The 12,571-nt window shown below is 45.7% G+C and overlaps 1 long non-coding RNA gene across 4 annotated transcripts in view; it reads right to left on the bottom strand.

Moving 5' to 3' along the window:
- Positions 1-2,789: 2,789 nt before the first annotated feature.
- Positions 2,790-12,571, bottom strand: part of LOC114584812 (uncharacterized) — a 31,277-nt gene continuing 21,495 nt past the window's right edge. For 2 of the 4 annotated variants that reach the window (XR_013390705.1, XR_013390704.1), the window contains one exon: positions 2,790-6,572. This is a non-coding gene — a long non-coding RNA (uncharacterized LOC114584812). Of the gene's footprint in view, positions 6,573-10,443; positions 11,192-12,571 lie in introns of those variants that run through there. The other 2 variants (XR_013390706.1, XR_013390707.1) reach the window with 2 other exon arrangements.

The following is a 12,571-nucleotide window of genomic DNA, read 5'->3' as shown; positions in this document are numbered from 1 at the left end:
CCGGCTCCCTCGGCCAATAAAGCGAGATGAGCGCCGCAACCCCAGAGTCGGCCACGACTGGACCTAATGGTCAGGGGTCCCTTTACCCTAAGATATGAATAGGGTGTGAGCCTGTGACCAGGCTCAGGAACTAAGTATTTATCATTACAAAAGACTGGCCAGGCTCCCCAGGCAATCCAATCAAGTGACCATTAAACAGGTAACCTGTCAGACTAGATAAACAAGTCACTCAGATTTCTGCTATAGACCGCCTTTTCTGTGATGTAGGTATGATGTATCTGGGGGGTGGTCTTAGGTTACACCCCTTCTGTGAGGTATGTATGATGTATGGAGGGGTGGTCTTGAGCTCCAGGGCAGGGAATTTAAAATGTCTATATAAGGCCTTGTGCGCCACTGTTTTGGGTTCCTCCTCCCTCCTGCGTGTGGTGAGTGAGGACCTTGTTGCAACAGATCAATAAAGATCAGGCTTACTAGCTGCTTTGCTTCTCAGTATTCTCTGGTTGGCCTCTGTTATTTTCTCCTACCAATAGGGAACCTACGTAAGGACTCTATATGGACTCTTGGATACCCCATAAGGGAAAAAGGGCAGATTTTTTGTTTACAACAATAGCCATCATCGCTAGCAGCCGTCAAAAGCCCTTTTCTCCATAAATTGGTCAATCTCTTTGAAAGCCACCTAAGTTGGTGGTCAGCGCTGCCTCCTGTGGCAGGGAGTTCCATAGTTTAACAATGCACATTTGCTATCCATCCCATCAAGGGGCACTTGGGGCTGCTGTCATTTTGAGAAGCCTTTTTCCAGAGTTGATTTCTTCCTCCACCCAAGCCAAAAAAGAGAGAGAGAGAAACCAACCTCACAAAACAACAACACCTTTTTGCTGCTGTTATTCTTTAAAAAGGAAAAGCCTAATACATTATTTTCCAAGCTCAATGCCTCTGATGGATGATGACACCTCCAAACTTTAGCTTGTGGGAGATCCTTGTTTACTGAATGCAGGAAATAAACTGATGGGGAGAACTCTGCAGTGGAAGGAAATTCTCATGTTTCTTTTTGCAGCCCAGAGGAACACACTTTAGCACCAGCCAAAGGCACTTTGGGGTATCAGGTGAGAAATCCAGGTGCTCCTCTCTCCAGCCCATTTGCCCCCAGATTAATCTAAGCCCCCGCTTCCCCAAACTGGAGCCCACCAGAGTCCCAAACTCAGTGGGAGGGAGGGGCTCTGAAGATAAGGGAGACTTCCTGGTGTTCTGGAGTTCCATGGGGGTGTTAGGACATGGCAGGACAGCTGACAAATACATATTTTATCTCAACGTATGTATTTCTAAATGTATTTTATCCTGAAATGCATACTTTGGGTTCATTTTTGAGTCAAAAAGTATATTGCAAATTTCAGCGAAGATTGAAATCTGATGGATGGTTGTGTTTTTTCCCAACAAGGTGGGAATTAGCTGAGTTTGACCTAAGAAAAGTTTCTAGATAGAAGTCTATTATATGCCCCCCCCTTTGTACTTTGGAAGGCCCCAACCTCCTGAACTCCTAGATGTGCAGACCCTGGGACAGGAAGTGATGAGAGAAAAGAACTCTGCACATGTTCAATAGATTTTTTCCCCCCACGAGTCTTTTGCACCAGGGTAGGAAACTAGGCCTGGGAGACAAATGTCTCTCCAGACCTCAATCTGGCCCTCAGGACTCTCCCTGGGCCATGAACCCTTCCATGGCCACACCCCTCACCAGCACTGCTCCACCCCATCATCAAGGCCTTTTGTCTTTGCTTGAATAAGTCCCTGGACTTGCTTCTTTGCATTGGAGGTGGAGAAATTCATATCTGGCTCCACCCACTTTAGGCTCTGGCTCCACCCACTGCTGGCACCTGGCTGGCTGAGATGGCTCAGTTGGCAAAACATGAGACTCTTAATCTCAAGGTCATGGGTTCAAGCCCCTGTTGGGCAATAAATTCCTGCATTGCAGGGGGTTGGACTAGATGACCCTCAGGGTCCCTTCCATCTCCATGATTCTATGGCTGCCAGAAGCTTGGCCACAAGGCAGTGTGGCCGCTGACCTGAAAAAAATACCATGAACGTTTCAAGTGCTAGTTTTGGCACTCTAAGCACATCACACCTCCCTCCCAACAGAACAACAGAAAACTATTTCAGCGGCAAGAATGGAGCTTGGATTAAATTCTGACACCGGACGGTTTCAAGGTTTCAGTGGAATAAACTGTATAAAGCAAATATTTGCATTTAAGCACGCATTGAAAACCTCTGCTGCTGCTACCCCACTCTCACTGTTGCGGACATTTTCATAAGATGCATATTAAAGAGGCAAGATTAGATAGAATTTCTCTGCAATCACCAGTGTTTAAAAAGCAATAACCATTTTTCTCCATAAAGCGCTTGGCGATGATAAATGATCTGTAATTTCATGGGCGGCATTTCAATCTCCAAAAGTATTAGCGCCGCTCCCACAGCGCCTCTTCTGAGATAGATTCCTCTTGGCAGCCCTCCGTAGCAGCTTTGCCTCACTCTCGGTCTCTGAATTTGTTTGGAGAAAATCAGGCATAAATTTATGGGCTTGGCATGAGCTTTACAGGAGCAGAAGTGGCCAGCCTGGTGCCCTCCAAGTGTTTTTGGAGACAGGGGCTGATGGGAATTGTAGTCAAAAACGAAGGTTGCCATAGACTCGGATTTTCCCGGACATACCCAGTATACTGCTGTCGGAAACCGTGTCCGGGTGGAAATCGGCCTCCCCAAAAATACGTCCAGGAAAACCCGGACACATGGCAACCCATGTCGGCAGTGCCGTTTTTGGTGATTTAATAATATTCATTCCCCACCCATCTGGCTGGGTTTGCCCAGCCACTCTGGGCGGCTACCAACAGAATATTAAAAACAGGATAAAACATCAAACATTAAGAACTTCCCTAAACAGGGATGCCTTCAGATGTCTTCTAAAAGTCAGATACTGTATTTTTCGCTCTATGAGACGCAGCAGACCATAAGACGCACCTAGTTTTTGGAGGAGGAAAACAAGAAAAAAAAAATTCTGAATCCCAGAAGCCAGAACAGCAAGAGGGATCATTGCGCAGCGAAAGCAACAATCCCTCTTACTGTTCTGGCTTCTGGGATAGCTGCGCAGCCTGCATTCGCTCCATAAGACACACACACATTTCCCCTTACTTTTTAGGAGGGAAAGAGTGTGTCTTATAGAGCGAAAAATACCGTAGTTGTTTATTGTCTTGACATCTGATGGGAGGGTGTTCCACAGGGCGGGTGCCAGTACCGAGAAGGCCCTCTCCCTGGTTCCCTGTAACCTCACTTTTCGCAGTGAAGGAACCCTAGAAGGCCCTTGGAGCTGGACCTCAGTGTCTGGGCTGAACGATGGGGGTGGAGATGCTCCTTCAGGTATACTGGACCACGGCCGTTTAGGGCTTTAAAGGTCAGCACCAACACATTTAATTGAACTCATAAAGCCCCAAAACTTCCATTTCTTGCGATTTTGCCCAGAAAAGTTTGACAACTTTTGGCAAAACCCTACAAAGTCATCTCAAGGGTACCAAGCTGGCAAAGGGTGTCCAAAAGAGCTTGGAGTGTCTACTGTTATGTACTGAAGTTCTCACCCTGGGCCAGCAGGGGGATACTGTAGATAGTTCAGGTCCACATATGCAAATATGGGATCGAAAGTGACGTTCAGTGATTGGATAGTTACAGAAAGTTGTTACAGTTACGTTGTACTGGAGCTCTATATAAGCAGGCTGGCTGAACCCTTCAGTTCACTTCTGTTCTGACCTGTGAATAAACAAGAGCTGTTTGGAGAATCGCTGTGTCGTCTGATATGTTCACCCACAACTTAACATCTACACTCTACAGCAGCAGATCCCAGTCAGATAGGTCCAGTTTGAACTGGATTGCAGCAGTGACTTTGCATTTTGCCACTTTCAGGAGCAGGGGCTCCCTGGAAGCTCCTTGACAGGTCCCATCAATTATGACAACTTCCCAGGCCACGCTAGACCTTTTCAGAGAGAGACCCACAACACACAAATTATCTGTGCTTCATGTTCCAGAGGACTGTGCCTGAAGCCTAAACATTAGGAAGAACTTTCTGGTGTAAGAGCTGCTCAGCTGTGGAAAGGGTGACTTAGGAAGGACTCTCCACTGAAGGTTGGATGGGCAAGGATTGTTTAGCTTTGATTTCTGCCATGCAGGGGGTTGGACTAGGTGTCCCCCAAGGTCCCTTCCAACTCTACAGTTCCATAACATAGGCGCAGACACAGAAAAGGCTCTCTCTCATGTCAGCACCAACCATGCTTCTGATGGTGATGGGACCAAGGAACTGGCCCCCATAGCCAAAAGGACCCCTACCCCTTTATTAAGGGGGCAAAACCATCACAAAGTCCTCTTGCACAAGTGTCTCTGAAATGAATCAGAGGAGCATTATTTTGGAAAACACTATTCGACTCTGTTCCAGGAGACTCAATTCCAGCCGCTCTCCTAGAAATTAAGCACTGTCTGTCTCTATAATGATGTATTATTGAAAATACATTAAGAGGCCATCCCGTCGGCAGCAGAGGAAGATAATACGCCAAGACGCTTCCACAATATATCAAAGTGCCTTTGTTCTGATGATGCTTTAATGCAATGCATCAAACTGCCATTGTCCCAATAATGCATCATCGCAATACATCAAAGCTTTGTTGAGTTTGCTTGCAGAGGTGCTATTACAGGACTTCAAACCTGTGGCGTCCTTATGATGCACTGCCAGTGTGCCATAACCCCCTCCGGGGAGTCAGACATCAACCCAGAGGAAGGGGCAAAATCATATCCCCCGCACAGAGAGAGATACCAATTGCACAGAATACCTTCTAGTGGATTCCCTTCCCCGATACATACATGTGCAATCACCGAGATAATCCGAGGAGGCTCTGCCGACCTTGCTATGCCATGCAGGCTGCTCCCTACAGGCAATATGGAAGCAGGGCTTTCTCTGTGGTGGCCCCTATCTCTGGAATGTTCTCTGCTCTGGCATTTAGGAGGTTCTATCTACAGCATGTTTCAGAAACTTACTAAACACATCTCCTTCTTGGCCCAGGCATTTCCCAACTGATGATCATTGGACCAAACTGATGATTACTTTTTGAGTATTTGATAGTCTTAAATAATATCCAGTATGGTTACAGCTTATGTGCGACTTAATTTGTGTGATTTCAACCATACGTGGTTGGAAGCAGGCTGGTTGAAATTGAGTAAGCTAAATCCAAGCAAGGTGGAGACAAAAGCTCTTCTTGTGCCAGGTCTGCTTGGGGTTACACTGCATGTAAAGAGCTTTTATGCGACCCCCAAGCCAAGGAGATAAGGAACCACACAAACTTTAGAATATATATGAAGGCAGTCCTGTATAGGGAAGTTTTAAAATGTTTAATGTTTTGTTATGTTTTATATATGTTGGAAGCTGCATGTTATATATGTTGGCTGGGGCAACCTAGACAGATGGGTGGGGTATAAATAATAAAATTTATCATTATCCTTATTATTAAGCAGGATGTCCCTATTTTCATCAGATAAATGTTGGAGGGTGTGAGAAATTTTCAAAGTCTCTAAGAATGAGGAGAAAAAGCAGAAGCTTCTTTCTCAGGGGAGCAAAAATATCGAGAAATGAGAGGTCCTGTTTCAGCACAGCCCTGCTTGAAGGCATTTTTCCTCCAATGGACCTTTCACTTCACACACAGAAGCCGAACTGTTTGCCAACATTCCGAGCCCGGCTCCTTCCTCCATCAAACAATATTCCTTGGCATCAAAAGCGGTTTGGTCAACAGCAGGAGGTGGCTCGTTGGAGGCAGTAGCTGGTTTTTAGGTGATTCCATTTGGAAACATTTGCAGAAAGCCTGCATGATTTGACATTTCACACGGCTGTGAAAGAGAGCAGATACCAGCCAGCTCTGGAGAAACTCATCTTGTTTACTTGACTGTATCTTTGGGGAAACAGCCATCGGGCAAACCGTTTTTTTCTGAGAGATGCGCAATCAGTTTTGTGTTTACTCGTGGAGCTGCTGTGCAAACACCCAGCAATGGATGAATTAAACAAACACGCAGCCTCCAAAGTCGACATAATCAGCTTAAATTCAGAGGGTAATTACAGGAGTCAAAAAAAGCTGCGCCGCAGCAGAAAGGCAGGTCGTCGAGGAGCAACTCTGGTGTCGACAGAAATATAAGTCAGCTCTGAAAGATGACCTCGGGAGCTGCAATTAATGCCCCCCAACGGTTAACAGTTACCGAAACCCATAGTGCAAAGCGCTCCCGAGGAAAACAAACAGAAAAGTTGGCACCCGTCGAGGAATTTAAGCTTAAACCTACAAATTAAAAGCATCTCGAGAGCCAGGGCGGGACCCGAGAACATAATGTATTCCAGTCACTGGAAAGTCATTGACACAAAATTCAAAAGCGAAAAGCAAAAGCCATCTGTCAACAGCAGAGGTGATGCGAGAATCCTCAGGGGCACCTGGGGAAACCAAGCCCGTCTTGTGTCAGCTACAGGGCTGTTGTTCTTTCTCTTTTCTGTTGACTTTTTCCTCGGCTGCGACCTGACAGGAAAGAGCCCGAAGGGGAGAAAAAGGAAGATTTAGAGAGAAGTGAACAGACAAGTGAACTCCGACAAAGTTGCCAAGGGCAACCGAGGTCTATTACAACCAAACACACACACACAAACACACAGCCTATTAATTCTCACAAGGAAGAAAAAATAATCCTGGTTAAGATGGAGGAAAGATTAGGGTGTCAAGAGGCTTGGGTGGTCTGGTTAGAGTCGTAATTAATTTGCTTTCATTTTATTTTATTGCATTTATTTCTCACCTACAGTATATTCCTCCTTTCTTCCAAGGAACTCAAGGTGGCGGACATAGTCCTTTCCTGCCTCCTTTATCAGACCCTCCAGTGTCCCTATTTTCCAGGGACATCCCGGTTTGATCCTGGAATGTCCCGCTTTTCCTTAGGATGTCCCTATTTTCATCGGAGAAATGTTGGAGGGTATGGAGTTATCTGATCCCCGAGTCATCTGAGGGCAATCCTGTATTGGGAAGTTTCTAAATGTTTAATGTTTTATTATGTTTTTATGTATGTTGGAAGCTGCCCAGAGTGGCTGTGCTATACGTGTGGGGTATACCGTAAATAGTAAAATTATCATGATGGAAGGGGACGTCCCTATTTTCATCGGAGAAATGTTGGAGGGTATGCTTTATTTTATCTCCACAACAGCCCTGCAAGGTAGGTTAGGCTGCAAGGGGCAGTGCCTGGCCCAAAGTCACACAGCGAGGTTCCTGGCCAAGTGGGAATTTGAACCCTGGTCTTTCCTAGGCCCTAGTTCGACATTTTAACTCCTACACTGCACCAGCTGTTTTATTGTTTATGTTACTCCCCCCCCCCCCTCTGAATTTTGTTCTAATCCCATCCCTTAGTTTCCATGAGCATCTCGACTGAAGTGGAAAAGGCAGCATTGAAATTTTAAAACAAACATCTGAGAGACTCCTGGAGCCAGCCATGCCTGAGGCTCTCTTCTTCAACGTGTGAAGAGCTGTGGGAGGCCCCCAGCCAGTCACGCCTGGCTCGAGAGATGATCCATTTGAACTTTATCCCAGCAAGCCCGTGATCTCAAACCCTCCCAAAACTCCTATCAGTTCTGTTTGCAAGTGCATGGATAAGAAGAGGAGAGAAACCTGGCTGCAGGATATAAACAGAACCCCTTTTAGTCAAGCATCCTAGTCTCACAGTGGCCCCATTTGCACGATACATTTAAAGGACTATGGTACCACTTTGAACAGTCATGGCTTCCCCCCAAAGGATTCTGGGAACTGTCAGGGCTAGTGTGGTGCATACTCCTCAACTGTCCTGATTTCCCTGGCACACCCAGGAATTACAGAAGCCATTCTGGCTTCTGACTGGATCCCAGAATGTCCCATTCCACACACCCCTCCAGCACCGCCTTCATTGCCAAGCTTGGGGAAGAGGAGCAGCTGGCGCTGGAGTTTGCTGTGGTGCCATGCTCTCACATGAGTCAACGGCCTCCTGTGAGAGTGTGGCACCGAAAGAAGCGCCTCCTGATTTTCAGACTAGGACCTGGGACAGTCGAGGGTTCAAACCCCACTCAACCATGGAGCTCTCCTTGGGCCAGTCATTTACTCTCAGCCTAGCCTACCTCACAGGGTTGTTGAGGGGATTAAATGAGGGAAAGATTCATGTACATCACCTTGAGCTCCTTGGGGTGTGTGGGGGGAGAGAAGTGGGGTATAAATAATAAATAAAATAAAGAGTGCTGAGAGTTGTCAGGAACCCCAGTTCCACAGAGTGGTTCAACATTTGATTCCTCTTCACTGGGAACTCTGGGAATTGTAGCACTGGGAGGAAGAATAGGGGGCCTCCTAACAACTTAACGAACTGCAGTTCCCAGAATTCCTTGGTTGGAAGCCATGACAGTTCAAAGTGATGCTTTAAGTGTGTAGTGTGAATGTAGCCACAGTGGCCAGCCAGATGCCCACAGGAAGTCTCCACATAATTTAGACATCTTTATCATGTCCCCTCCTTACTTGACTGGAAGCTGCCTAGACTGGCTGGGGCAACCCAGTCAGATGGCCGACATAGAAATTAATGATGTTGTTGTTGCTGCTGCTGCTGCTGTTGACTTCCCCTGCCCAAGCTACAAAGGCCCAAAGGTTGTGCTTTTTCCTCATAGGGGAATTGCTTCAGCCCTTTGACCATTCTGGTGTGGAGTAGAAGGCTTCTTTCCCCACCTTATTTATGTATTCATATCCCACCTTTTCCTCCAAGGAGCTCAAGGTAACACACCTGATTCTCCTCCTCCTCCTCAGTTAATCTCCACAATGGCCCTGTGAAGTAAGTTAGGCTGAGAGAGGGAGGGTCTGGACCAAAGTCACCTAGTGAGCTCCATGTCCAAGTGGGGATTTGAACCTGGCTCCCCCACGTCCAACACCAAGACTCTAACCACTACACCACACTGCATTTCCATCCTACCCTCATATACTTTTGCAACCCTTTTACCCAAATGAGCCTCAGCTTCCTCACCACCACATCCAATTCTGGCAACCCCTGATTTCAGCCATATTGCCAGAAATCCAACATAGGCAGAAAGGAGCGATCTGTATCTTACTGCAATGCAAACATTAACATAATTGCAGTTTGTTCCGATGGCACTGACATGATAGCGATACACATCTGAAACCGGTTCATATTTGCAGAGTAGACGTGCCCTGGATCACAGCTCTGATCCTGGGAGACAGTGTTCTGTTCCACCAAAGGCAACCACTACTGACAATATACAGCCCCCGGGGCAGCGATGGCTATGTTTGTGTGATCCCACACAGGTTACACAACAAAAGCTTCAGAGAGAAACACAATTCCCTGGGGAAGAAAACCCCAACAAACGTGAACACCCTTTCAAGCGTAAGCGGTGATGCCAGCAAACCTAGTATTTCCTCTCAGATATAAATCACGGCAGCCAAATTAAGTAATGGCTCTTTGCGATGAGAGTTCAAAGGGAAGGAAGCAACCTAATTATAAAGCAGCTGAGATTTACTGTTGCTTAATAAGAGCGTGTTCACGGATGCTCTGAGATCAATAGCTTTCACATGTTCTGCCTATCTTCCCCTCCCAAACTCCACATCTCAGCAGCAAACTCCAGGCCACAATTATTGCATCTGAAGTCTTTTCCCACCATGGAATGTGAGTTGTTTGTCTTGCAAGCCAGGCTGTGACGTCAGAGAGGGCATTTCGTAAGCAAAAGCCAGCTTTCATAGAATCATAGATTTCGAAGGGACCCCAATCTAGTCCAACCCCCACAACAACACAGGAATCACATCTAAAGCATCCCTGACAAGATGAGCACCCAACCTCTGTTGAAAAACCTCCAAGGTGGCAAAGTCCACCACCTTCTGATGTAGTCTGTTCCACTGTCGAACGGCTCTTGCCACCAGAAAGTTCTTCCTGAGATTTTGCTGGGATCTCCTTACTTGTCATTTGAGAGAGACAATGGGATGCTTCCTGGCAGCCTCTGCCACTGCTGTCATCGTCGTTTGGGACAAGTGTTGGCTCATCCTCCTCCCTGAGCTCAGCACTTATGGCGCTGGCAGAGGAAACACAGACATCCCGGGATCAAATCAGAAGTTGGGATGGCTTTCGTAATTCCGGTATTGTCCCTGGAAAATTGGGACACTTGGAGGGTATGCTACCCCTGCTCTCAATACCAATAATCATAATTATTTCAGGAATTGTGACCAAAACAACCCAAATCTGCATTTTCTTTCTTTCCTTCCTTCCTTCCTTCCTTCCTTTCCTTCCTTTCTTTCTTTCTTTCTTTCTTTCTTTCTTTCTTTCTTTCTTTCTTTCTTTCTTTCTTTTTTCATGTGTGCCATTGAAGCACATGCCCTTTCCAAAATAAATAAATAAATAAATAAATAAATAAATAAATAAATAAATAAATAAATAAATTTAAATTCATATTCATACTTATATTTAAATTCATTCCATGCCAATCTCAGAAGCCCCACCCTGCTTCCTGTGGATGGGGCCCACATGCAGCCAGATTGCAGATGCAGATTGACAGCTGAGGTGCCTCGATGGCTGATGGCAACTTGGGCTGAGCCATAAGGAAGCTGCCAGCCTTTCGCACTCCTCCCTCCTCTTCTGTTTCTCTTTCTCTCTCCTCCCCACCCCCCCGCCTCCCGACACCCTCACTCCTTGAATGATGCTTGTCTCTCATCATCTCCTTCTATAAATAGCTCCAGGAAAGATTGCACATTTGCCGACTTGGGGCTTCTTCACTTTCTCAGGCAGGGAGGCTAAACATACCCGAGAGACGCCACTCAGAAGGCCTCTCGCCCGCTGCCAAGTTTCTCTCTCAGCAGCCACTCGTGCTGCTCCTGCCCATCAAGTCCCAACTTGGCAGCTGTGGGGTTGGCATCATTGCCAAGCCAGTTCTGCGAGGCGAGATGATGCCAGGGTGAGCTGCGCTTGCAGCCACTATCCCTGGAGTTCAGGCGCTGGAAGATGCGTAGAGATGCACAACGTCCTTCTTAAAATTCTTCTCTTCCTGGTTTCTGATTTTCCAAGTCAGTTTCGCCATTTCGGCATAGTCCATCATCTTCATCAGACATTCCTCTTTGGGTGGAACTTTGTCTTCTTTTGCAAAAGATTCCTGCATTGTGTGAGACAGGACAAGATGACCCTAGTGGACCCTAGTGATTTTATGATTCTACCCTATGAGTCTTCTTTGAGTAGAACTTGGTTGGTTGGCTACAAGCCCAAACCAGAGAACCTCCAAAATCATTCCTTAACCTCCTGAGATCACGCTGACATGAAAACAATGGCGAGGCCATCTTGTGAGCCTGGAGAATCAATATTTGCCTTTCCCTCTACCAGACCAGGCAGATTAAGAGTTTGTTGACATGTAAGCTGAGTACAAACATCTTCACAAAAGGCTGGCACTTCTTGATCGGGGAGAGAGAGCCCTTTGTCGATTTTTTACCCCATTTCCTTCTTCAGAAAGCAAACAGACGCTGGGCAGATGGCACCTCCTAATTGGCCTAAGAGAAGGGAGGCCACAGAGGGATGTCTGGAAGTTGCAAAACCTTTGTTTGCAAGCAACAGAAGTTCCTTGCTGGTGGTTTGTTTGTGTGTTTTTTTAAAAAACCATCTTCAGGAAAAGTGAAACCTCATATGCATGATTTGTTTATTAAATAACAACGATAACTTTAACCTCAAAGCAGTTTAAAAACCTCAAGGCTGATTTTATCTTGTTTTTAATTTCTGACTTTTATCTATAGGTTTCGGGTGTATTTTATGTCAACTGCCCAGAGGTTTTTACAATTATGCAGCATGCACATTCTGTTAGATAAAATGAATGAATAAATGTGAATTTCTTTTTATGACGATGAATGGGGTGAAGGAAATCCCCACCACCCCATGATGCTATTTCAGGCTTCTAGTGCCCTCCCATGTTGTTGGACTCCAATTCCCATCAGCCTCAGCCAGCATGGCCAGTCTCCATGGATGATGGGAGTTGTAGTCCAGCAACACCTGAATGGGGGGAAATTCGATTCAGTTTGCTTGTGAAGAGGAAACTATCTAATTTGCATGTATGCAATATGAAAATGGAAACGCAGCTATCCTTTAACAGCCCCCGTGCTCTGTGTTTTGCAATGCATTTCTCTAGTCAAGTAATGTGTGCAAAAATGCATACTCTTACTTAAAGTGTGCATAAAAATACATATAATTGTGAATATACAAAAATGCATTATTTTAGGAGAAATTGGGTGATATTCAACTAAGCTTTACTTAGCATAGACTTAATTAAGGTCTTAAATAAATTAGGTCCATTAATTTCAACGAGTCTGCTCTGAGTAAAACTGAGTTGAATTCCATCCAATATGCTTTGCAAAAAAATTAATAATAAATGGATCTATTAGGCAGAATAGCATGTACTTTTAAGAATTGCAGGGTTTGGTCTAGATTACCCCTGAGGTCCCTTCCAACTCTACAATGTTATGATTTTATGAATTTATGAAATTTGCACTAA

This window comes from Podarcis muralis, chromosome 14 (genome assembly GCF_964188315.1).
Source record: "Podarcis muralis chromosome 14, rPodMur119.hap1.1, whole genome shotgun sequence".
Lineage (NCBI taxonomy): Eukaryota > Metazoa > Chordata > Lepidosauria > Squamata > Lacertidae > Podarcis > Podarcis muralis.
This window is presented reverse-complemented; position numbering and strand designations above follow the sequence as displayed.